This window comes from Ambystoma mexicanum, chromosome 4q (assembly GCF_040938575.1).
Source record: "Ambystoma mexicanum isolate Mex_15411 chromosome 4q, UKY_AmexF1_1, whole genome shotgun sequence".
Classification (NCBI taxonomy): Eukaryota; Metazoa; Chordata; class Amphibia; order Caudata; family Ambystomatidae; genus Ambystoma; species Ambystoma mexicanum.
In genome coordinates this window covers 528,091,495-528,101,494 of record NC_090928.1, presented here as the reverse complement: position 1 = coordinate 528,101,494, position 10,000 = coordinate 528,091,495, and the positions used below count along the sequence as shown (strand labels likewise).

The window sequence follows — 10,000 nt, the reverse complement described above, 5'->3', positions numbered from 1 at the left end:
GCATCCTATCTGTGGAAAGCGGCAGTGCAGGGATAGGGAAGAAAACTATAGGCATCCAAAGGAGCCCGGCTAGCTCAGTCGGTAGAGCATGAGACTCTTAGTCTCAGGGTCGTGGGTGCGAGCCCCACGTTGGGCGAAAACAACTAAAATTTTAATGCTTTTTGACCAAAAAAATAGAAATTGAAAGTCTCTTTACAATATTTGCAATATTTTGATTGTTAACATGCAATATATGAATGCATGTCTGGATGATGTGTAATGGGGCAATACCACACCTTAATGTATTCACTGTAAAAGAAAAAGTATGTATCATCTTACTATAAAATAAAGTGGAGAAAACACAAATAAGACTTTTTTCCACACAGGTTTAATCGGCTATTTCCTGATATTCTTCAATGCGTTCTGATATTGACTGGTAATTGTGTTTGATACTTTCTTAGACTATTTCTGCCTCTGGCTGATGTGTATTTTCTTTCCAAACTCCACCAGAGCCTATGATTACACAGCATCCTATCTGTGGAAAACGGCAGTGCAGGGATAGGGAAGAAAACTATAGGTATCCAAAGGAGCCCGGCTAGCTCAGTCGGTAGAGCATGAGACTCTTAATCTCAGGGTTGTGGGTTCGAGCCCCACGTTGGGCGAAAACAACTAAAATTGTAGGACTTTTTGACCAAAAAAATACATCCTGTCTGTGGAAAACGGCAGTGCAGGGATAGGGAAGAAAACTATAGGCATCCAAAGGAGCCCGGCTAGCTCAGTCGGTAGAGCATGAGACTCTTAATCTCAGGGCTGTGGGTTTGAGCCCCACGTTGGGCAAAAACAACTAAAATTTTAGTGCTTTTTGACCAAAAAATAGAAATTGAAAGTCTCTTTACAATATTTGCAATATTTTCATTGTTAACATGCAATATATGAATGCATGTCTGGATGATGTGTAATGGGGCAATACCACACCTTAATGTATTCACTGTAAAAGAAAAAGTATGTATCATCTTACTATAAAATAAAGTGGAGAAAACACAAATAAGACTTTTTTCCACACATGTTTAATCGGCTATTTCCTGATATTCTTCAATGCGTTCTGATATTGACTGGTAATTGTGTTTGATACTTTCTTAGACTATTTCTGCCTCTGGCTGATGTGTATTTTCTTTCCAAACTCCACCAGAGCCTATGATTACACAGCATCCTATCTGTGGAAAGCGGCAGTGCAGGGATAGGGAAGAAAACTATAGGCATCCAAAAGAGCCCGGCTAGCTCAGTCGGTAGAGCATGAGACTCTTAATCTCAGGGTCGTGGGTTCAAGCCCCACGTTGGGCGAAAACAACTAAAATTTTCGTGCTTTTTGACCAAAAAAATAGAAATTGAAAGTCTCTTTACAATATTTGCAATATTTTCATTGTTAACATGCAATATATGAATGCATGTCTGGATGATGTGTAATGGGGCAATACCACACCTTAATGTATTCACTGTAAAAGAAAAAGTATGTATCATCTTACTATAAAATAAAGTGGAGAAAACACAAATAAGACTTTTTTCCACACAGGTTTAATCGGCTATTTCCTGATATTCTTCAATGCGTTCGGATATTGACTGGTAATTGTGTTTGATACTTTCTTAGACTATTTCTGCCTCTGGCTGATGTGTATTTTCTTTCCAAACTCCACCAGAGCCTATGATTACACAGCATCCTATCTGTGGAAAACGGCAGTGCAGGGATAGGGAAGAAAACTATAGGCATCCAAAGGAGCCCGGCTAGCTCAGTCGGTAGAGCATGAGACTCTTAATCTCAGGGTCGTGGGTTCGAGCCCCACGTTGGGCGAAAACAACTAAAATTGTACTGCTTTTTGACCAAAAAAATACATCCTATCTGTGGAAAACGGCAGTGCAGGGATAGGGAAGAAAACTATAGGCATTCCAAAAGAGCCCGGCTAGCTCAGTCGGTAGAGCATGAAACTCTTAATCTCAGGGTTGTGGGTTCGAGCCCCACGTTGGGCGAAAACAACTAAAATTGTAGTGCTTTTTGACCAAAAAAATACATCCTATCTGTGGAAAACGGCAGTGCAGGGATAGGGAAGAAAACTATAGGCATCCAAAGGAGCCCGGCTAGCTCAGTCGGTAGAGCATGAGACTCTTAATCTCAGGGTCGTGGGTTCTGAGCCCCACGTTGGGCGAAAACAACTAAAATTGTAGTGCTTTTTGACCAAAAAAATACATCCTATCTGTGGAAAGCGGCAGTGCAGGGATAGGGAAGAAAACGTTGGGCGAAAACAACTAAAATTTTCGTGCTTTTTGACCAAAAAAATAGAAATTGAAAGTCTCTTTACAATATTTGCAATATTTTCATTGTTAACATGCAATATATGAATGCATGTCTGGATGATGTGTAATGGGGCAATACCACACCTTAATGTATTCACTGTAAAAGACAAAGTATGTATCATCTTACTATAAAATAAAGTGGAGAAAACACAAATAAGACTTTTTTCCACACAGGTTTAATCGGCTATTTGCTGATATTCTTCAATGCGTTCAGATATTGACTGGTAATTGTGTTTGATACTTTCTTAGACTATTTCTGCCTCTGGCTGATGTGTATTTTCTTTCCAAACTCCACCAGAGCCTATGATTACACAGCATCCTATCTGTGGAAAACGGCAGTGCAGGGATAGGGAAGAAAACTATAGGCGTCCAAAGGAGCCCGGCTAGCTCAGTCAGTAGTGCATGAGACTCTTAATCTCAGGGTCGTGGGTTCGAGCCCCACGTTGGGCGAAAACAACTAAACTTTTAGTGCTTTTTGACCAAAAAAATAGAAATTGAAAGTCTCTTTACAATATTTGCAATATTTTCATTGTTAACATGCAATATATGAATGCATGTCTGGATGATGTGTAATGGGGCAATACCACACCTTAATGTATTCACTGTAAAAGAAAAAGTATGTATCATCTTACTATAAAATAAAGTGGAGAAAACACAAATAAGACTTTTTTCCACACAGGTTTAATCGGCTATTTCCTGATATTCTTCAATGCGTTCTGATATTGACTGGTAATTGTGTTTGATACTTTCTTAGACTATTTCTGCCTCTGGCTGATGTGTATTTTCTTTCCAAACTCCACCAGAGCCTATGATTACACAGCATCCTATCTGTGGAAAGCGGCAGTGCAGGGATAGGGAAGAAAACTATAGGCATCCAAAGGAGCCTGGCTAGCTCAGTCGGTAGAGCATGAGACTCTTAATCTCAGGGTCGTGGGTTCGAGCCCCACGTTGGGCGAAAACAACTAAAATTTTAGTGCTTTTTGACCAAAAAAATAGAAATTGAAAGTCTCTTTGCAATATTTTCATTGTTAACATGCAATATATGAATGCATGTCTGGATGATGTGTAATGGGGCAATACCATACCTTAATGTATTCACTGTAAAAGAAAAAGTATGCATCATCTTACTATAAAATAAAGTGGAGAAAACACAAATAAGACTTTTTTTCACACAGGTTTAATCGGCTATTTCCTGATATTCTTCAATGCGTTCTGATATTGACTGGTAATTGTGTTTGATACTTTCTTAGACTATTTCTGCCTCTGGCTGATGTGTATTTTCTTTCCAAACTCCACCAGAGCCTATGATTACACAGCATCCTATCTGTGGAAAGCGGCAGTGCAGGGATAGGGAAGAAAACTATAGGCATCCAAAGGAGCCCGGCTAGCTCAGTCGGTAGAGCATGAGACTCTTAATCTCAGGGTCGTGGGTGCGAGCCCCACGTTGGGCGAAAACAACTAAAATTTTAATGCTTTTTGACCAAAAAAATAGAAATTGAAAGTCTCTTTACAATATTTGCAATATTTTCATTGTTAACATGCAATATATGAATGCATGTCTGGATGATGTGTAATGGGGCAATACCACACCTTAATGTATTCACTGTAAAAGAAAAGTATGTATCATCTTACTATAAAATAAAGTGGAGGAAACACAAATAAGACTTTTTTCCACACAGGTTTAATCGGCTATTTCCTGATATTCTTCAATGCGTTCTGATATTGACTGGTAATTGTGTTTGATACTTTCTTAGACTATTTCTGCCTCTGGCTGATGTGTATTTTCTTTCCAAACTCCACCAGAGCCTATGATTACACAGCGTCCTATCTGTGGAAAACGGCAGTGCAGGGATAGGGAAGAAAACTATAGGTATCCAAAGGAGCCCGGCTAGCTCAGTCGGTAGAGCATGAGACTCTTAATCTCAGGGTCGTGGGTTTGAGCCCCACGTTGGGCGAAAACAACTAAAATTGTAGGACTTTTTGACCAAAAAAACACATCCTATCTGTGGAAAACGACAGTGCAGGGATAGGGAAGAAAACTATAGGCATCCAAAGGAGCCCAGCTAGCTCAGTCGGTAGAGCATGAGACTCTTAATCTCAGGGTCGAGGGTTTGAGCCCCACGTTGGGCGAAAACAACTAAAATTTTAGTGCTTTTTGACCAAAAAAATAGAAATTGAAAGTCTCTTTACAATATTTGCAATATTTTCATTGTTAACATGCAATATATGAATGCATGTCTGGATGATGTGTAATGGGGCAATACCACACCTTAATGTATTCACTGTAAAAGCAAAAGTATGTATCATCTTACTATAAAATAAAGTGGAGAAAACACAAATAAGACTTTTTTCCACACATGTTTAATCGGCTATTTCCTGATATTCTTCAATGCGTTCTGATATTGACTGGTAATTGTGTTTGATACTTTCTTAGACTATTTCTGCCTCTGGCTGATGTGTATTTTCTTTCCAAACTCCACCAGAGCCTATGATTACACAGCATCCTATCTGTGGAAAGCGGCAGTGCAGGGATAGGGAAGAAAACTATAGGCATCCAAAGGAGCCCGGCTAGCTCAGTCGGTAGAGCATGAGACTCTTAATCTCAGGGTCGTGGGTTTGAGCCCCACGTTGGGCGAAAACAACTAAAATTGTAGGACTTTTTGACCAAAAAAACACATCCTATCTGTGGAAAACGACAGTGCAGGGATAGGGAAGAAAACTATAGGCATCCAAAGGAGACCGGCTAGCTCAGTCGGTAGAGCATGAGACTCTTAATCTCAGGGTCGTGGGTTCGAGCCCCACGTTGGGCGAAAACAACTAAAATTGTAGTGCTTTTTGACCAAAAAAATACATCCTATCTGTGGAAAGCGGCAGTGCAGGGATAGGGAAGAAAACGTTGGGCGAAAACAACTAAAATTTTCGTGCTTTTTGACCAAAAAAATAGAAATTGAAAGTCTCTTTACAATATTTGCAATATTTTCATTGTTAACATGCAATATATGAATGCATGTCTGGATGATGTGTAATGGGGCAATACCACACCTTAATGTATTCACTGTAAAAGAAAAAGTATGTATCATCTTACTATAAAATAAAGTGGAGAAAACACAAATAAGACTTTTTTCCACACAGGTTTAATCGGCTATTTCCTGATATTCTTCAATGCGTTCAGATATTGACTGGTAATTGTGTTTGATACTTTCTTAGACTATTTCTGCCTCTGGCTGATGTGTATTTTCTTTCCAAACTCCACCAGAGCCTATGATTACACAGCATCCTATCTGTGGAAAACGGCAGTGCAGGGATAGGGAAGAAAACTATAGGCATCCAAAGGAGCCCGGCTAGCTCAGTCGGTAGAGCATGAGACTCTTAATCTCAGGGTCGTGGGTTCGAGCCCCACGTTGGGCGAAAACAACTAAAATTTTAGTGCTTTTTGACCAAAAAAATAGAAATTGAAAGTCTCTTTACAATATTTGCAATATTTTCATTGTTAACATGCAATATATGAATGCATGTCTGGATGATGTGTAATGGGGCAATACCACACCTTAATGTATTCACTGTAAAAGAAAAAGTATGTATCATCTTACTATAAAATAAAGTGGAGAAAACACAAATAAGACTTTTTTCCACACAGGTTTAATCAGCTATTTCCTGATATTCTTCAATGCGTTCTGATATTGACTGGTAATTGTGTTTGATACTTTCTTAGACTATTTCTGCCTCTGGCTGATGTGTATTTTCTTTCCAAACTCCACCAGAGCCTATGATTACACAGCATCCTATCTGTGGAAAGCGGCAGTGCAGGGATAGGGAAGGAACTATAGGCATCCAAAGAAGCCCGGCTAGCTCAGTCGGTAGAGCATGAGACTCTTAATCTCAGGCTCGTGGGTTCGAGCCCCACGTTGGGGGAAAACAACTAAAATTTTAGTGCTTTTTGACCAAAAAAATAAGAATTGAAAGTGTCTTTGCAATATTTTCATTGTTAACATGCAATATATGAATGCATGTCTGGATGATGTGTAATGGGGCAATACCATACCTTAATGTATTCACTGTAAAAGAAAAAGTATGCATCATCTTACTATAAAATAAAGTGGAGAAAACACAAATAAGACTTTTTTCCACACAGGTTTAATCGGCTATTTCCTGATATTCTTCAATGCGTTCTGATATTGACTGGTAATTGTGTTTGATACTTTCTTAGACTATTTCTGCCTCTGGCTGATGTGTATTTTCTTTCCAAACTCCACCAGAGCCTATGATTACACAGCATCCTATCTGTGGAAAGCGGCAGTGCAGGGATAGGGAAGGAACTATAGGCATCCAAAGAAGCCCGGCTAGCTCAGTCGGTAGAGCATGAGACTCTTAATCTCAGGGTCGTGGGTTCGAGCCCCACGTTGGGGGAAAACAACTAAAATTTTAGTGCTTTTTGACCAAAAAAATAAGAATTGAAAGTGTCTTTGCAATATTTTCATTGTTAACATGCAATATATGAATGCATGTCTGGATGATGTGTAATGGGGCAATACCATACCTTAATGTATTCACTGTAAAAGAAAAAGTATGCATCATCTTACTATAAAATAAAGTGGAGAAAACACAAATAAGACTTTTTTCCACACAGGTTTAATCGGCTATTTCCTGATATTCTTCAATGCGTTCTGATATTGACTGGTAATTGTGTTTGATACTTTCTTAGACTATTTCTGCCTCTGGCTGATGTGTATTTTCTTTCCAAACTCCACCAGAGCCTATGATTACACAGCATCCTATCTGTGGAAAACGGCAGTGCAGGGATAGGGAAGAAAACTATAGGTATCCAAAGGAGCCCGGCTAGCTCAGTCGGTAGAGCATGAGACTCTTAATCTCAGGGTTGTGGGTTCGAGCCCCACGTTGGGCGAAAACAACTAAAATTGTAGGACTTTTTGACCAAAAAAATACATCCTATCTGTGGAAAACGGCAGTGCAGGGATAGGGAAGAAAACTATAGGCATCCAAAGGAGCCCGGCTAGCTCAGTCGGTAGAGCATGAGACTCTTAATCTCAGGGTTGTGGGCTCGAGCCCCACGTTGGGCGAAAACAACTAAAATTGTAGGACTTTTTGACCAAAAAAATACATCCTATCTGTGGAAAACGGCAGTGCAGGGATAGGGAAGAAAACTATAGGTATCCAAAGGAGCCCGGCTAGCTCAGTCGGTAGAGCATGAGACTCTTAATCTCAGGGTTGTGGGCTCGAGCCCCACGTTGGGCGAAAACAACTAAAATTGTAGGACTTTTTGACCAAAAAAATACATCCTGTCTGTGGAAAACGGCAGTGCAGGGATAGGGAAGAAAACTATAGGCATCCAAAGGAGCCCGGCTAGCTCAGTCGGTAGAGCATGAGACTCTTAATCTCAGGGTTGTGGGTTTGAGCCCCACGTTGGGCAAAAACAACTAAAATTTTAGTGCTTTTTGACCAAAAAATAGAAATTGAAAGTCTCTTTACAATATTTGCAATATTTTCATTGTTAACATGCAATATATGAATGCATGTCTGGATGATGTGTAATGGGGCAATACCACACCTTAATGTATTCACTGTAAAAGAAAAAGTATGTATCATCTTACTATAAAATAAAGTGGAGAAAACACAAATAAGACTTTTTTCCACACATGTTTAATCGGCTATTTCCTGATATTCTTCAATGCGTTCTGATATTGACTGGTAATTGTGTTTGATACTTTCTTAGACTATTTCTGCCTCTGGCTGATGTGTATTTTCTTTCCAAACTCCACCAGAGCCTATGATTACACAGCATCCTATCTGTGGAAAGCGGCAGTGCAGGGATAGGGAAGAAAACTATAGGCATCCAAAAGAGCCCGGCTAGCTCAGTCGGTAGAGCATGAGACTCTTAATCTCAGGGTCGTGGGTTCAAGCCCCACGTTGGGCGAAAACAACTAAAATTTTCGTGCTTTTTGACCAAAAAAATAGAAATTGAAAGTCTCTTTACAATATTTGCAATATTTTCATTGTTAACATGCAATATATGAATGCATGTCTGGATGATGTGTAATGGGGCAATACCACACCTTAATGTATTCACTGTAAAAGAAAAAGTATGTATCATCTTACTATAAAATAAAGTGGAGAAAACACAAATAAGACTTTTTCCACACAGGTTTAATCGGCTATTTCCTGATATTCTTCAATGCGTTCGGATATTGACTGGTAATTGTGTTTGATACTTTCTTAGACTATTTCTGCCTCTGGCTGATGTGTATTTTCTTTCCAAACTCCACCAGAGCCTATGATTACACAGCATCCTATCTGTGGAAAACGGCAGTGCAGGGATAGGGAAGAAAACTATAAGCATCCAAAGGAGCCCGGCTAGCTCAGTCAGTAGAGCATAAGACTCTTAATCTCAGGGTCGTGGGTTCGAGCCCCACGTTGGGCGAAAACAACTAAAATTGTACTGCTTTTTGACCAAAAAAATACATCCTATCTGTGGAAAACGGCAGTGCAGGGATAGGGAAGAAAACTATAGGCATTCCAAAAGAGCCCGGCTAGCTCAGTCGGTAGAGCATGAGACTCTTAATCTCAGGGTCGTGGGTTCGAGCCCCACGTTGGGTGAAAACAACTAAAATTGTAGTGCTTTTTGACCAAAAAAATACATCCTATCTGTGGAAAACGGCAGTGCAGGGATAGGGAAGAAAACTATAGGCATCCAAAGGAGCCCGGCTAGCTCAGTCGGTAGCGCATGAGACTCTTAATCTCAGGGTCGTGGGTTCTGAGCCCCACGTTGGGCGAAAACAACTAAAATTGTAGTGCTTTTTGACCAAAAAAATACATCCTATCTGTGGAAAGCGGCAGTGCAGGGATAGGGAAGAAAACGTTGGGCGAAAACAACTAAAATTTTCGTGCTTTTTGACCAAAAAAATAGAAATTGAAAGTCTCTTTACAATATTTGCAATATTTTCATTGTTAACATGCAATATATGAATGCATGTCTGGATGATGTGTAATGGGGCAATACCACACCTTAATGTATTCACTGTAAAAGAAAAAGTATGTATCATCTTACTATAAAATAAAGTGGAGAAAACACAAATAAGACTTTTTTCCACACAGGTTTAATCGGCTATTTCCTGATATTCTTCAATGCGTTCAGATATTGACTGGTAATTGTGTTTGATACTTTCTTAGACTATTTCTGCCTCTGGCTGATGTGTATTTTCTTTCCAAACTCCACCAGAGCCTATGATTACACAGCATCCTATCTGTGGAAAACGGCAGTGCAGGGATAGGGAAGAAAACTATAGGCATCCAAAGGAGCCCAGCTAGCTCAGTCGGTAGAGCATGAGACTCTTAATCTCAGGGTCGTGGGTTCGAGCCCCACGTTGGGCGAAAACAACTAAACTTTTAGTGCTTTTTGACCAAAAAAATAGAAATTGAAAGTCTCTTTACAATATTTGCAATATTTTCATTGTTAACATGCAATATATGAATGCATGTCTGGATGATGTGTAATGGGGCAATACCACACCTTAATGTATTCACTGTAAAAGAAAAAGTATGTATCATCTTACTATAAAATAAAGTGGAGAAAACACAAATAAGACTTTTTTCCACACAGGTTTAATCGGCTATTTCCTGATATTCTTCAATGCGTTCGGATATTGACTGGTAATTGTGT

General features: G+C 39.6%; 3 non-coding genes across 3 annotated transcripts; all 3 read left to right on the top strand.

Moving 5' to 3' along the window:
* Positions 1–1,752: 1,752 nt before the first annotated feature.
* On the top strand, positions 1,753–1,825 carry TRNAK-CUU (transfer RNA lysine (anticodon CUU)). Its single transcript has one exon. It is a non-coding gene; the product is annotated as a tRNA-Lys (tRNA).
* Positions 1,826–5,660: 3,835 nt separating this feature from the next.
* Positions 5,661–5,733, top strand: TRNAK-CUU (transfer RNA lysine (anticodon CUU)). The gene has a single exon. It is a non-coding gene; the product is annotated as a tRNA-Lys (tRNA).
* Positions 5,734–9,638: 3,905 nt separating this feature from the next.
* TRNAK-CUU (transfer RNA lysine (anticodon CUU)) lies at positions 9,639–9,711 on the top strand. The gene has a single exon. It is a non-coding gene; the product is annotated as a tRNA-Lys (tRNA).
* Positions 9,712–10,000: the final 289 nt, after the last annotated feature.